Below are 16998 nucleotides of genomic sequence, written 5' to 3' on the forward strand. Positions count from 1 at the left end.
ACTGACTGAAGCTCTCTGATGGCTGAGGAACATTTATGTGGGGCTATGTACACACAAACAGGAAGCAGAAACAGCTCCAGTACTCAAAGAAAAAGTTCTGTTTTCAACTAATGAGCACAACCCTCAACTCCACTTTTTGGGGTTCCCAAATCATCTTGTTTAAGGGAGAAAATGATGATGACTCCTTATCTCCTCTCCCAGCAAGACCCTTATAAATCCATTCCCCTGCAATGTCCATCTCAACATCTTCCACTATCACAAAGGAAGAATTTAATTCCCCACATGTTTTTACTGAGGTACTACTACTGTTAAGTGTTTCTACTAATGTACTACTATTGTTAGGTAGACAATATTTAAGACAGACACATAGATGTAATGGACTAAGTCCTCATGGACTTAGCTCCTTCACTATTCACATTTACAGACTATTTCCTGTTTGGAAAAAAGACCCCAACAAATCCTGTTAAAATATTATCAAGTCCTCTCAGTGGCATTTAACATTTTCTCTTAAGTGTTTATAGTCCTCAATGCTCATCACACATCTAAAGTCACTCTAGCAAAAAGCAGATGACCTCAGGGACAGGCCACTAGAGACATGGAAGGACTATGGAATCAGGGGAAAATGAAGCAACTGGAACAAGTAAATAAACAAGATAAACACGAGATGTAGCTAAAGGAACAGGAGCTGAGGAGAATGAAGGAGGACAGTCAGGTACTCTCATTCATTATCTTACGAATACAGCAAAATCACAATGCAGTGGATCCAGGTGAGGGCAATGCTACACCTACAATTAGTGGGATCTCAATTTCTACAGGGCCATTCTTACATAAAGAGCTCAACAATGTACACACAAAAGAGGCTACATCTGTATGAATAATGAAAACATTTACTCCGTTTGACAGGATTAAGTGAAAAGATAAAATAATTTCTATGCTTTGCAACAATAAGCATGCTATTGGATAAAAGACTTTTCCTTATGTACAGAAGACAAAAGTTGTCCATGATAATGCTGATTTCTAGAACACCTTTCTCAGAAGCTTTTGGTGTTTGAAAATTTCTGAGGCATAGTACTGGACAAAGATGTACCATTCTCCTTGTAACTGCTTATAGTCATAGTGTTACTAAGCTTTTCACCTAGATGAGGTAGGAAGAATTTTTAATGAATAACAAAGTTTGAAGTATTCTCCACATGAAGCAGAGAAGCATCACACTGCAAAATGCATTGTCACATGCATGTGCCCAAAGCCCACTTGGGTATAACAAAACATAACTTCTCTAATTTGTCAGAATTCTTACAATTTACCATGTCTTCCATAATTTGTGAAGCACTAATTTTGCTAAGTCTCCAAACGCCCTGATAATTCCAGGTTAGATAACATTTCAATTTCAACTAAAAAAAGTGCCCCAAAACTCTTGTGTGGAAGATAAATAATATAAAATATAAACATAAAATTATCTATTCCTTTTTATTATCAAAAAGAGTTAACACTTTTTTTGCCAAATTCACAGTTCCTATTTAAAAATCTGATAAAATAGTTACACTTGAAAATATTTTAAAACATTTGATATCTCAACTAAAAGGATAATGAAGACAATACAGAAATATAACCAATAATCCTCCTCCTGACTTGCATTTCATACTTAAGAGGGTTCAAGCACAGTAAAGGAAAACAACAGTTTCATGGTTATTTTCTTTCAAAATAAAAGAGCAATAATGAGAACACAGTACTGAGAACACAGTATTTGTCATTTTGCCTTTTATATAAAACAGCAAATCTAGCTTCAATTCCTGCAATCAATCAGTTTTAAACCACAGGAAGGGTACTAGAAATATCAGAATCATAATAATAGTAGAACTCAGTAAGGAGTTAATAGCATTAAAGTCACTGTGGGTTTTAAATATTTCTTTAAGGAAACAAAATGGAAAGTGGTTACTTACCCTACGGAAACTGTGATTCTTTAAGAAGTGCTGTCCGCACAGATCCCAGGTGAGCACGTACTCACACGGACGGGACCAAGTCCTCTGAAGTTATGTCCATCCAGGCTGTGCCTGTGAACCATCCCAGCTCTGCACAAGGCAAAGGACTCCCCAGCAGTGCCACGCTCTGCCACCACTGCCCCACCTAGCACAGCCAGCAGCAGTGGCAGCTCCCACCTCTGCTCTTCACTCACACCGCGGCACGAACCCAATCGCCCACACCACTGCCATCAACGCGCTGCTTTGGCAACCTCCCTCTCCCCTGCTGCTCCCAAACCTGTGCTCCCACCTCAGGGGTTTAGGTGCTGATGTGACTTGAGCTGGCAAGCTTTGCTGTGGATCGTGAAAGGGAGCAGGGGCATGGGAGAGCAATACATGGGCAAGAGTTGATGTCCTAGCTGGAATTATGGTGTGAGGTTTGGAAAGCTGAAACACCAACTGGCATCCTAGTTGAGGAAGAAAAGAGGATGAACAAGGAAGGAAGGAATTGCTGCTGCTCAGGGTGGTAATGGAGCAAACTAATCTCAGGATGCCCCAGTCCAACCGCTCTCTCTTTACTGTTTGCCAACAGTAAAGACCCATTCAGAGTAAAGGGCAATAGATGACTTTTGGTGCCTCTATTGCCCATGTACCAGAAAAGCCACCATTACCGTAGCATTAAGTAATGATTTTTCCTCTTTTCTGTACCAGGTGACTAATAGTCTAAAAAGCACTGACAAGCAGTCACCTGACTAAAAGTACTGACAAATGAAATCTGCTCTGTTGGAGCAAACAGGGGTAGCTGGGGGAGCCGAGTTGGTGAAATCATCAGCAAGAGACAGCTGATCTCATCATCGTAGCTCAGAAGAGCCAAAATAACTGTCAGACATCACCTCCATTTGTAGAGAGCCAGTCACTGGAATAGGTTGCCCAGAGAAGCTGTGGATGCCCCATCCTTGGAAGTGTTCAAGGGGACAAGTTAGATGGAGCTTTGAGCAACTTGGTCTAGTGGAAGGTGTCCCTGCCCATGGCATGATGGCTGGTACTAGATGATCTTTAAAGTCCCTTCCAACCCAAATTGTTCTTTGACTCCAATTACAAACCTCACCACCTTCAGCTGGGGCTCTTAAAATGGCACAAATGTTGCCAGAGCTCCTGAAGGAACTTAACCCCACATTAGGGCAATCAAAGAAGGAGCACCATGTAGCCTTCTCTGGCTTTCCCTCTGCTGTGGGCTTACACACATTCCTCTCACCAGGCAGTTCCATTTTGTGGGGGAGCAGATTTAATCCTCCTGCTGATTTAGCTGCTGGAAGGGGCTGAGGGCAGAAATGGCAAAGTGCCTGCACTGCTCCAGGACAGCATGCTGGGACCTGCTGCCCTGCAAGGCTCAGACACTCTTCCTGGATCAACAAGGATCAACGTGCCTACTGCACACTTGTACAGGCCTCAGAGAGAGAGCAGGAGGTCTGACCAGCTCCGTAGAAAAACATTAGATTTTTTGCAAAAGAAGCTTCAACTCAGAGTAGCTGCAGGCAGCAGAAGATTCAACCTCCCACCTGTGGCTTTCAGAGGCCCCTCTTAGAGAGAATAAACTTTCCGTAAAGGAGGATCTCAGATGGAAAAGCTGATCCCACCAATGGAAACAGTCAAGCAGGTAAGAAAAATCCATGCAAAGATGTTGAAGTATTGATGCTTCAACCTATTTAGGGGTGCCTTTCTCCACATTGAATTAAAATCAAGTCTTCTGACTGATTCAGGGGTCTACATCCTGGCTTGTGCTTGGCAGGCCATTTGATCTGTATTTATTTGAACAGCATGTCACTTTTTAAAAGAGACAGTTGAGGGAGCCTGCTCACCTTTGCTCCTATTTAGAAAGAGAATCCTGAGTTTGGTAGGAAGATGCTGATCCTCCCCCATTTGTTCTTGGCTGAATAAGGGTGGAGAGGGAAAGGGGCAACAAAGGTCTCCCTGTGGTTCTACATCTGGAAACTCAAGCTGAGGCATTGAAGCTGGAGGACAGAAAGGAAGAATGGGCATTGCTAGGGTGAGGCAACAGAAAGTTAGTCTGGCCATGAAGTCTGACTAGGCCAGGAGAGGCTCACACCTGCACTTGCACAAAGTGAAATTTAATTTTATGTCTGTTTTTTGTGTAATTTGGAAGAGATTTGAACAGCAAGCAAGATGTGCAGACACCTGTCCAAAAATAAGGCACTGCCAAACGGCAGGAGGGACAGATCTTGGCCCCCAGAGCCCTGTCTCTGTCACTGGGGCCTTTTGTATGGCAGGCAGTGAAAGGGGAGAGCTGGCAGGTACCCTACCTGAGAGCAGCTGGAAATCAGCCACGCTTTTACAATCTCCTCTTCTCTCATAAGCTGACAGACAGATGTGGAAAGACAAAGAGGTCCAACACTGAGGCCCCAGTGGGTCGGGATGGCATTGAGAGGTGGGTGATGCCACTGGGCCTTCTGCATTTTCAGACAACAGTTACTGCAAATAACCATTCAAAGATGTAGGCACTGGCCCAATGGTACAGTGGCACTTCGTGTAAAGGGAGCATGCACACAATATGCAAACTAATCACAAAAGAACAGAGAGTTTTGCTGTGTGGGTTTTAAAAAATATATAGAGAGGGCTGTATTTATTTTATCTTGAACTTCAGGAGCTGCTTATAGTACACAGCTCATTTCAGGGAAATCCTGGTCCCAGGATTCAAGCTCTAGCCTACAGTGCAAAGGAGTGGCTGAGGGAGCAAGGTAGAACAGCAGTGAGAGCATGCACAGGCTGCAGGAAGACACAACCAAATCCCCAAATCTAGGCATGCAGCAGGAGAACTGCCTGCAAAAGCTGCTGCAGGAAAATGGAATGATGTGGGCAAAACAGCGAAAATATCTCTCCAGTGATCTTAGATATAAACATAAGAATGACTTAGAGATAATAACACATAAGACTTCACCCCTCAGGGGAACAGCCTAACATCTAGAACACAATGAAATAACATAACCACTGAAACTAAAACCAGGCAACCATTGTAGTCTACTTTAGTGACAGCATATTACTAATATCTACTGTGTGCAGAATGATGATTATGCTGCAAAAAATATAATATAGAAGACAGAAAAGTACAAGATTCATCAACACTAGATTTTATTTAAGGCTTTGCTGTTTTGGTTTTTTTTTTTAAACATCCACAAAACAGAGAAACCTACAGAAACTGCAGGCAGTTGAGCAGAAAAAAATCCCAATCCCTTCAAACCAATCTGAAATTTGGGTAGCAATGTAAACAAATGCACTAAAATTATTAAACACATTTCTTTTCTTGTGGGTAGTAAATATACAGATTTCAGTGGTAAACATCTGTTAAATATACATATCTTTTATTAATTAATAAAGCAAGCACTTGGAGGAAAAAACCCACTAGGTTCCTGTGGGACAGTAACCATCATACAAAAATAGGTATTTATATAGACATGACTATTAAGTTTAATGTTTTTTTTTTCATTGTCATAATTCTATGCAATTCTGAGAGCTGTACTACAGTAATGAAATTTGGACAACTAGCTTTTTAATTTTAGAAAGTAACTCATTCTTATAATATGCTACACTAGAAAGAGCATTACATAACTTTTTTTTCAGAATATAGAAAAAAAGTTCTATCATGTTTGCCCTTTTTTTCCCCCTTAAGTTTCTGGAAAAGTAGAACATGAACTTACTAATGTTTATTTTAGCATGACCTCATAGTCTGTAACTTAAAGGAAAAAAAAATCACAATACCATCCAGCATCTCTTTGTGGGCTTTCCATGTTTCAGATTACTTAGGTCCACTTTAAATCTTGAGAGCTCAGTTTTGGTTACTAAATGTTCCAAAGGATTCCTGGTTATATACTAAATTAAAGGAAACAAGAGCTGCCTAGAACTAACCCATCTGATGATGGTGGTTTTATGGACTTTTTAAGAATCTCTATGGCACTGCAAAGATGTTTTTCTAAAAACTTTGGAGAGACTGTGATACAATTAACACTGTTAGTGTAATTACTGTTAGAATATTTAAAACCAGCGGAAGTGTTTTCATGTGTTTTGGAATCACACCACCACCACCACCCCTCCTCCTGAAGAATAATTTGCACCTGTTTTTAAAGTGATGATGCTTTTGTGAAAACAAACTTTGGTTACTATTTAACCTGCATATAGACCCATGCTATTTTTATAATAAAATGCAAAAGAAATCCTGTAGATGCACATGCAAGCATGAACATACAACCTAAAGGTGCATGAGATTACACACTAATATAGTCAGGAACTAATTCAATATTTTTAAGGAAAAGTATTTTCCTTTGCCACAAGACACCTTAAAATGAGCATGGGTGTGGGGGCAAGATAAGTGTTATGTCTAGGCCAGTATTCTACCTTCAGTAATATCCAAAAGTACAGAACAGGTCATAGATGTGTGATATTTCTCTGATTCTCTTCAGACCACCCACTCCTTTGATGTCAGGGACTTCCTGAACCATATGTGGTTTCTGTTTAGCAACTTTGAGCACATCACCCTTCCAAGCAATAGTCCACAATTCTCCTGGAAACCATATAATTTTTTGTAATATCTACAACATATGTTTAACAAGTCATCCCACAGGTCTCTCCAATACTGATTTCATGAATAATCTCTTATTTTTGAAGGCTCTGAATCTGCCTTCCCTCCTAACTGTGCATGCCTTTGTTTTGAAAGGCAGTGGTTAATAGTCATCTTCCTTCCTCTGCAGATGTCCACAACATTGCCCTCAATCAATTCCTTTCCCAGACCAAAGTTCCAATTTATAGAAATGTTCTTTAATGGAAGCCACCCTATGTAGCTCATCATCCTTACTGACCTTCTCTAAGCTTCTTCCAGTTCTAATATACCTTTGAAGGCTCCAGAAATGCACAATACTTGGAAGCAACTCGAACGTACACTCTTGTAATGACATTCTCAAAATTTATTCTGTACATTTTTACTCTAATATTTGGATTGTGTTTTGGTGACCAATGAGTTCATGATCTCACAGGATTGCCAATCACAATTCCCAAATCTTACTCCTCAATGGTAATACTCAGCTCAAACTCTTAATCCAATATATAAAAGAGATTGTTCTGCCCAGTTATCCATCTTAGTTATCATCATAATTTATCTACACTGAATCTTATCACCCATTTTGTTGCATAGTCCTCAGCACTTTAATGTTCTTCCATTGTTCTCCACAGCTAGCTCTCTTCTTCACAGCAAAGTTGCTCACCCAACTGCCCATCCCCTTACTGATACCATTAATGAACATGTTCCACATGTGGAAATTAACTGGGACCTTCCTTTAACTGGGAACTGACCTTCTACCCTTTGACTGTACCTCTTAAACTGTCATTTACTTTCATTTCATCATCTACAACTGTCATTGTGCAAAGACCTCCCTCCCCTCTTACATCATCTCAGTTTCCTTAAAAAGTCTTTTTGCTAAAGTTCACTTTGATTTTTGAGCCAGAACATCTTTACTTCTTGCTGATCTTCCCAAGAACTCCAATTTCCCAAGACAGGACTTCCTCACAAATGCTTCTTTGACTCTTCTCAAATTATCATTTCTATGCAATTGGCCACCAATGGTATGCTTTATTAGAGTATCTACCAACCAAATACAGATTTCAGGTTTGCCTGGTACAGGCCTGCCTGGCCCAGAACACCCCTGAAACCATGATTTTCCATACTTGCATTTCATAAGATTTTTCTGAACCTGAATACTTGAGCATGTATAGACAGTGTAATTAGGTTGCAGAGCACAAATAGATTGGATAGGTGTTCAAAGTTTTGCTTTTTGAGTCAGTCACCTAAAAAATCATAATTAAAGATGTTTTTAACAGTTTCAGCTATCGTTCAAGTAAAAGGGCTTCTGGTGCTCTAGTCCTGCTAGTCAACACAAGCTCAAATAAGAGAGGCAAGTTGAAGTTGGTCGTTGAAAAAAATCTCAACACGTCATAGAAGCTGCAAGAACTGTGCTAGGGCCTTCCACAGGAACCAATTTCTCTCATTATGAAGATGGTTGAGAAGATCAATTCTAGAACAAAAAGACAACTCATGCAGGACAGATATAAAGTGACTAAGGGACAGGGTAGTCTTCCCACTACATAACACCACATCCTGGGTATAGGTGGCAACCATGCAGTAGTGCAAAGCCTGCAGCAGAAGCCCAGTCCTGTCCTGAGCCTCACTGCCAAAACATTTCCTGGGGGCAAAAGCTGTGACACGGTTTAGCACTGCTTTTTTGTAACCTTGGATTTCTTTTAACCATGTTATTTATTGGAGCTATTCCAACTAAAATGCTGATAATCCTGGTTGCCCTGTTTCTTCTTAACCCAGCCCTCAAAGAAAGGCAACAAGTAAGAAAGAGTGACTATTTCCAAGCAGTCACTTCCAATACAACCTACAGTCACGGAACTGCTGTTCTATCTGAAAAGAAAATACTTCATAGAATATTGTAGTTTTACAGTAAATAGAAAGTGTTACATCTAGCCATGATTGCTTTTGCTACTACTGCTACAGCTGTGATGCTGGATGATGGTATCAATGACCTTATAAGCTAAAACACAAAAGCCTTAACTGAAAATGCAGAATACTTAAGGTAATACCGAAGCAAATCCCTCTTCAAAGCTGTAACCAGTGAGCCTTTCTGAAGCTCAACAGCACAGACACCAAATGTATTTCTGACTCTGTGCAATGCTGTTACTACACACTAAATAGCTTACTCTGACTACAGTGACTACTCAGAGCCCCCACAAGTCCTGTTGCTACGAGAGCATCCTTGTGAACAAGGTAAGTACATAGCTCCGCATTTGTTCCCATTTCCCATTTGGCATGTTGAGCACTCTGCTCCAGAGTACTGTGATGCCGTGCAATGCAATTTGGGATGCACATCTCAATGCATAAGAATTCTAAGATTTGATGCCAGATTAGTGAACAACTAAAAGCAGTCATGCATAATTTAGAGCTACACAACTGAACACTGCAGTGGGAGATAAGGCAGGCAGTTAGTATCCAGAATAGCCACCTGGATTACAATATTTGGATTCAGGTGACTGGAAGCAATGGCTGGATCAGTTTCAGGCAGCAAAGCCAGAATCTGCTAGAAGTCCACAGAGATTTCATCCTGGAACTGCACCAACAGAAAACCATTTTGGGAGCTCCCATCAGCCTGATGAAATGTCGTAACAATGTGGTCACCAAAAAACTTTACCATTAAATCACAAGGTAATTATCTTGTTACTGGCAGGACAAGCAAGTCAGGAAGGCTGACAGTAGCACAAGGTTTCTTCATGTCATGTCAAGGGACAGGGATAGGGTTCCCTGCTGTCACAGAAGCAGGTTGTGAAATGCATACGTGTTGCCCTAGTGTCTCAGCTCCACCTCCAAAAACACTAGCTTAAGACTTTCTCAGTCTCGCTGGACACAGTTTACCACTGTAAGCATTCACCAGCACTGGGTGATCTACAATGAAAGACCCCGATGTCCTGAAATTTAAATTTTATTCTCCACGGTCTAAGACACCAGGCCATTTACAAGCTCTCTTTTTTTAAAGCAACTTAGTAGACTCTGCTTTCCTGATTTCAAGCCTACATTAAGCGATGTGAGAAAAACACATGCAAGACTTTGCCTTGAACAGCTGCAAACTGCTAGTAGGGCAGGCTTCCAGAAAGGTGGAAGGAAGATGGTGACAAAAAAGATGGAATAAAAATAGTCTTATGACTGTATGGTATGCATCAATGTTTCATGCATGTTATGGGAAAAAATCCTGGAAGGCAGATGGAAACATGAAATAGAGATGCTTTTGTGAATCCCAGAGAATGTCTTCCTCTAAAAGTGCTCTCCAACAAGACACTCGAGCTCCTTTCAAGCTGTGGGAAAGCAGCTCTAGGCTAGCAAAAAATTTGCAATCAAAAAAATATGTTTAATATTATTTTTAAAAAGTTGTGAAGAGATTAATTTTACAATAGTTGTGTGTTCAATTAATTTTTCAGACAGGTGTTTAGACAAATGGATTTATTTACTAATTTAGCTGATGGTAATTTTTTTTCAGTGAAAAATAATGACCTTAAAAACAAAGCAAGTCTTGCACAGAGTGCTCCTCTAGATGGTATACAGAAGAATCAGAGTAGACAGGAAACATTTCAGCTCAACTGATGTAATGGTATCAATCTGAAATACCTTTTATGTTTTGCAGGGTGTTGGCGATAAAATACTTGACCAGTGTTTTGTTAGAACTGTTTAGGTTTAGCACCTTTGTACTGCCTATTTCTTGTCCCCTTCCAAAAACGCATAATACATCACAATCTTCTGGGGGTTGTCCAGGAAACCCTCCTTTCACCACTCTGCCTTTGCTGAGCTGACAATTTCAAGGTTCAGATCCACCTTTTGTTTATCTTCTGAAATCTGATGGCTACCTTTGAGCTACTAATTCCCTCTTCATATGGGCAGCAGCTTTTTTATGTGCTAAGAGAAATCAGAAAAAAATAAAGATGTTACTAGTCACCCCACTCATTACAAAGTCTATTTTAATACTGCTAACTAATTTCTTCCCTTATGACCACATTTAGATTCTTTTCTCCCAGTTTCTCTTTTCACCGTGTGCCTTTCAAAACTGCAAGATGCTTTCCAAATTACTTCCACATACTACGTATGCTGCTGTAGGTTTTTCTGAGACATACGTAATGGAGTAAGTTGGTTGATATTGTTTTAAAACTTGAAATGGTCAGACACTGTTGGATATGCAATTTGAGTATAAAGCGTTCTGCTTTTGGTTGCTTGTTGGTTTTTTTGTTTGGTTTTTAAAGAAAAAAACTAATATGCATTACATATTTAACTGCATACATGGCGAAACTAGCTGTCCTTATGCTGAAGGACAGCACTCCCTAACAAATTCCTGGGAGACTTAAGGACCTCATTTGTAAAGACAACAGGCAAATTGTGATAATGCACTGCAAGGTTACCTATCAACAAGCTTCATCCAGGAGTGTTAGAGAAGCATTACCTTAGAGGGGGGAAAAACCCCTCCAATACCAACAACTCGACACCTTCTTTACCTGCACTGCTTGTATCAAAGCTCTCTTACACACTACTTTCACTCTTTTTATGGCTCCTGAAAATTACGGTAAAATACACAGCGAAGGTAAGAAATTTCTACTGCAGCTTTTAGAACTACACAAGCTCATTCTCCTACACAGAAGATTTAGAATAGCAACACAGTTCAAAATTCTTTGTGTACTTCAACCTGGGTGAAGATTGAGCACGGTAATGAAACCCCGCAACAGCACAGCTTTGTATTTGAGACTGCTCCAGGATGAATAAACATTCTGAGCATGACTAAGGTCTGGAGCAGGGGGGCAGCATAACCAAAGCTGGGGAAGGCTGTGATTAGCGAGGAGGAAATGACAGATCACATCAGTAGAGAAAGGAGGCAGAAAAGTGTGAATCATGTCTGGGACTTGGCACAGCAAAGAAATACATCATTAAAACTTTGAAGTAAGACTGATGAGAAGATGACATTTCACTGAGGGGAACAAGAGTGAAGAAAAAAGCATGCAAAATTATCAAAAAGTGTGATCACGAGCTCTTGCAATTGTGGAGTCAGGTACTGGACAAACTTACAAAACATGAGTCAGCAGCACAGATGTGACAGTCACTGACTGGGAGGAAGGCAAACCAACACTTGCTAAGCTGAAGGATGTCACACAGGCAGGGGTGTAGGCAGCAGCAGGAGGAAGCCGTCCCATACAACACTATCCATTCTCTATGTCTGTGTACACCCCCTGAACACAGGACTCCCTCCAGCCTTCAAACTATCTCCCCTTGCACCCAACCTGAGGAGCAGAGCTCCAGGGAGCATGGAGGTGAGCCATGCCATGGCTTCAGCTCAGCTGGGACAGGCAGCTACTTGCTGTGTCTAACTAGGTTGAGCTACTTCCTGCCTTCCCTACAACCTAAGGGTCCCCAAGGCAGGAAGCAGGCAGTGAGCTCCATGGTGACATCAACACCAAAAGCAGGATCAGCATTCTCCTTCTGGAGATCTCCAGGCTTTCCAAATAGGGCAAGGTAGGTACGGGACAGAGTTGCAAAGATTTGGACAGTGAGGATAATTGATCTGGGCAGCTAAGGTAACTTGATGCTATTCCTCATGAAATGGGTCTTTTACACAGAAGGTTCAGAGCACAAACAAGAAGGAGAAGCAGAAGACATGGCAGGTATCAAGGAGCTGAGACAGGAAAGTTTCTGAGAAGTCCTCCCATACAGCTGGATTGGTAAGAAGGCAAGGCTAGCTGAGCAAAGACCAGGGACAGGGGTAGGGGATACTGACAGTAAAGGTTGATACTCTGGATGACAGAATAAGAGAAATGAAAGGATGGAGGGACAGTAGCTGGAGTGCAGAAGTTTAGAGATGGTCAGTAAGTGACAGCACATCTGTGTGGATGAGGAGCTCACAGAAAATAAATAAAACAGGAGTGTGACATTAAGTTTGAGAATCGCTAAGTTAAATGGCAAGGGAAAGGCTGCTACCTGAGTAATAGAGTGATGCTCCAGAAAAAGTAGTTTAAACCCTCCTGTGAAGTTATTGTGCAATTGGGCATGCAATACTTACCAGATCAGTTTCCTCCTCCAGCCTCCACAGGATCCAGAAGCTGTTTCTTGGGTATTGTTCACAGCTGAGGAGACACAGTGCTTTGCAGCAAACCCAGGCCAGGAGGACACTATGGTATAGGTGAGGCTACTGACTTTTTTTGTTGTTGATTTTTTTTTGTTTTGTTTTGGTTGGTTTTTTTTGGGGGGTTTTTTTTTGGTTTTTTTTTTTTTAACTTATTTACCTCAGACCTCTGTTGTGGCACTGTGTACCACCTGAGAGAAAAAAAAATATTCACTCCTAGATTTGGTGGCAATGTCACTTGCAAAATCACAGCCCTGAGCACGTATGAGGGCACTGATCAAGAATACTGTTGAGTTTCTTTATCTTCTGCTGTATCCTTTGTGGTCCCTTGTGCTGATTCATTCCCAAGGCCAGGTCCAGGTGTGTTTTCTCTCCTTCATTTATGTGTGCACCTGTACCTGTCCATCCCATAACAATTCATATCCGAGCAGGCTCAGTCATGTATGAACTGGAGGCCACCAGAGCCTTAGCAGACCCTTCAAAACTAATCGATTATTATAATCAACTTTCTTACAACCTCCACCACAAAAAGCAGCACTCTTGCCTACCTGCCAACATGTATGGAGCATCTACCTTTACTCAGAATGATCCTGGAGTAAAGCAGGACATGGGTAGCAAGCCAGGTTGGAAGAAATAAGAACTACAGTGCATTATAAGCAATCAACCCAAAGAAACCTTGAGTGGAACCCAGCTCACCTCAACAAGCATTTACTACAGTAAATAGTCCTTTGTGATGCAACATTGAGAATTTAGTTCAGCATGGACATGCGATGCTGTAAGAGGAACTGCACTGTATTCAAGGTAACATCCTACTGTGGACTAAGCCATAGTGAATTGGATTTGTTAATTATTTCTCAGCAATCATCAGCCTAGAAATTCTTTCTCACATCATCCATTTTAAAGTTCACAAAGGGACAATCCTACCTATTGTCTGCTTGAGTGAATCCTATGTTTCTGTACTTACAAAAGGAAAATAGAAGCAAAGAACGGAAAATGCAGTGAATTTTACATGCAGTTTCTGTTAGAGAAAAATCTTTTTCAGCATATAGGAAGAATATCATAATGAAAAAAAAAATCCCCACAATGGGTTATTCCTCATCCTCTACCTTTAAGATAACACAAACGGATTTGTAATTACTTTATTCAAGCATCTTCTGTAAGCCACTAAGACACCAAAGGAATGGGTCAGATGGATATGCACATTTCAGATCTGCTAAGTCATGGTCCCATCTCTCTCACATCCCCCTCTGCAACTTTGAGAAAAGCAGCTCATATCTAAGGCATATCACCTACACATTTTTATCAACTTCCAGTCCTTGCTTAAAGAAAGAAACAAAACTACTTAACCAAATCCAGCCTACCTCTCTGTTAAGTCTTCCTTCCTCTCCCAACAAGACCCATCCATTCCTCGTTTCTAAAGTGCAGCCCTAACCACCATGCTCTTTCAGAGCCTCCACTGCCCATGAGCAGCTGCAGAGCCACACTCCTCCTTCCAAGGCTTCCCTGCTCTAGTGGCAAAACCCAAGGACTCACTTCAGCTCCTTGCTGCCAAAGCCTGTAGGTCACTGTGCATCTCAAACCGCATCTTGGAGATTTCTATCAGATGCACAGGCTGTTCTTTATTTACAAAGGCCTGGATATTAAGAAGACACCACTACAAAAAGGAGGAGTATTTATTTACAGAAATCATTAGCAATTTACAAGAAAATGAAATAAATAGGTCACACAGGAATAGCTGAAACACTCAGCAGCTAACTGGATGTTTCAGCTATCTTAAATTCAGTATTGCATCAAATGTTGTAAGAGAGCGACAGATCACAAATGCCAAGTTAGTCATTTTCAGTAACAGTTCTCATGGAATTTTTTCCTTCTAAATAATCAAAACAATTGGTCATTGGTCCTTATAAGGAAAAGTGCCATACCAAACAGAATTTCATAAAATACAGCTGTTTTAACTTCATAGTTCCCTCCAGCATATCCGCAGCACCTGAATTTTGGGGCTGCATTTTTATGCTTGTGTCTTTGTTGTTTTGGTTGTTTTTTTTTTTTTTTTTTTTAACAAGATAACAAAGCTATTAAAATTATTGGCAGTGGAGTAACTTCTTCAGCTTCAGAGTAACAGGTTTCATCTGTTCTTATGACAGAGACACTCAATAAAGCCACAGCATAGCAAAATTTAAACAAATAAACAGCCATGAGTTGCTTTTTAACAGCAAAGTATTAGCCTGTGAGATTAATTGCCAGAAGGTAGCTTACAGTCAGACAGACAAGATTTACATAGATAACTGGATCATCAAAAATTATAACATGATTTCAGGAAAGCTTCAGGAAAAAATAATAGCAATCCTCTTTTTCCAGGACAAAATACAAATCAGAAGAGAGTTAAGTCAGAGAGGATCTTCTCCTCTGTATCTTACAGTTATACCCCCCCCTTGAGGCATCTGATAGCACCTAATATCAAGACAAAATACAGGACTAAACAGAACAATCAGAATTCCTGTGTTGTACCAGATCTAGAGAGGATAACACCTTTGTGGACTCCAAACAACAGCCTCCCATCTCCTCAGAGCATCTTTTGAAACATGCAGTTGGGCTTGCCTCGAGTATAGCAAAGTACATGTTTTAAGACCTCGGGCACTGGGATACCCGCCAAGTCACAACAAATATGTATACATAATCTAATCTACTTAAATTCTGAGTGGAAACTCAGCGCCCTTCAGGTATATCCCTCAAGGCTATGAATAGTATGCTTGTCAGACAGGATGAAGTTTCCCTGTGTAAGTAATAACTGAGTGCTTCTGGCATCTAACCACGCCTCCCAGCTTCATCCAAACCCAATGATCAGGGAGAGAGGAGTCATCAGCATGAAGATGAGGAGGTTCAGAAACAGGGGCAAAATGAAATTAAGGAAGAGGAAACCGAGACAAATTACAGTGGATTAGGAACAATAAGGCTCTCTTAACAAAACAGTTCTAAGAAAGCCCCCTCTTCCCTTCACCTGTCCCTTTATGTAGCAGATAACAGGCTGGTAAAAAAAATCCGCAAAACAGGGATTCCCGTGAAGAGGAGAAGGAAGCCTAAAAAGTGAAACAAAGCCAAGCAGAGGCAAAGCAGCCAAGTTAATGAATTGCAAGGCAATGCTGCAGACAGGATTTTTCACATCATTGTTATGGTCACCTTTTCTTAGGAAAAAGTGGCCAGAAAGAAAGCCAATGAAATCATTTGGAGCCTGTAAAGGCTTCTACTGCTAAAAATAACAAAACAAAAATCAAAACTGTTTAGGATACACACAAATGTAAACACACAGGGGCATATGTTGACAGCAAAAAGCAGCAACTGTTGTCTTCTGAAATTATGGAATACAACTATTTTTCTTTAAAAGTAGGTGACTATTGAGTATGAAATTTCATACTCCACTTGTTTGTGTGACCTATGAACCCTCTGTTAAGAAAAGCTAAACAACTGGATAAATTTTAATAAGAGATCTTTGCATTTGGACTCTAGAATAAAGATTTCACTGGCAGCCTTACTTCTACCACTTTCTACCTTACTTTCTAGCCTTACTTTCTACCACTAACCAAATCTCTTAAAATATAGTATCTACTAATCCTTTAAAACACTTGGTTTAACAGCACGTGATAATAGTCAGCTTTATCTGAAGCAGATCTAGTGTGTTCTGCATTACTTATTTTAGCAGGTTTTTTTTTTCCTTTACTTCTGACAGATAATGTTACAATTACAAATTTCAAACTGAAAATGCCCTACTTATTGCAATCTGAGTACCAGAGGGAGGAAAGGGAGATGTGGAGACTCATGCTCATTCCATCAGTGTTTGTAACTGCCCACATTAAAGCAGTCTTTAAGAAAAAAAGCAATACCTGTGAACACGAAGCATGGATTCACGACCAGCTAACGCTGGGTAATACAGTCTGACAGCAGGGCACCCACTCAAGCCTTCTATCAGTAAGAACACATGAAAAAGTAACACACAGAAACTTGGCTGTAAAAATGACTTTTCTTTCCTGCCTCCTATCATCTCGCAGAAATGTGCCAGAGTAAAGGAAGGTGTGCATCCCCTTCTGCAGGAAGAGCTGGAAGCTCATCTTACTAAACCACACTTGCTACATACCATCAACCACACACAATACACTTATTTATGACCTGTAGCTTCCACCCCTCTCCCCAGACTCACCCAGTCCTGCCACCTTGCACAAGCTGCCACCATGACTAGTGTTGGGGGGAAACATCTGCTATAGAAAAGGGTACAAAACGGTCAAAAGGAGCTAGGGTTATGCAAATGAATGGCTAAGAAAAAAAACTCACTACCA

General features: G+C 40.7%; 1 protein-coding gene across 4 annotated transcripts in view; it reads right to left on the reverse strand.

Annotated features, from left to right (window-relative positions):
* The window catches only part of PLAG1 (PLAG1 zinc finger), a 47681-nt gene that overhangs the window by 7688 nt on the left and 22995 nt on the right, over window positions 1-16998 (reverse strand). Inside the window, exon 1 of one of the 4 annotated variants that reach the window (XM_053987869.1) lies at window positions 3818-3936. The exons of 2 other annotated variants lie outside the window; for them this stretch is intronic. The gene's annotated coding sequence lies outside the window, so the exon portion shown is untranslated. Of the gene's footprint in view, window positions 1-1940; window positions 1988-3817; window positions 3937-16998 lie in introns of those variants that run through there. One more of the 4 variants, XM_053987878.1, reaches the window with a different exon arrangement.

This window comes from Vidua macroura, chromosome 1, assembly GCF_024509145.1.
Source record: "Vidua macroura isolate BioBank_ID:100142 chromosome 1, ASM2450914v1, whole genome shotgun sequence".
Classification (NCBI taxonomy): Eukaryota; Metazoa; Chordata; class Aves; order Passeriformes; family Viduidae; genus Vidua; species Vidua macroura.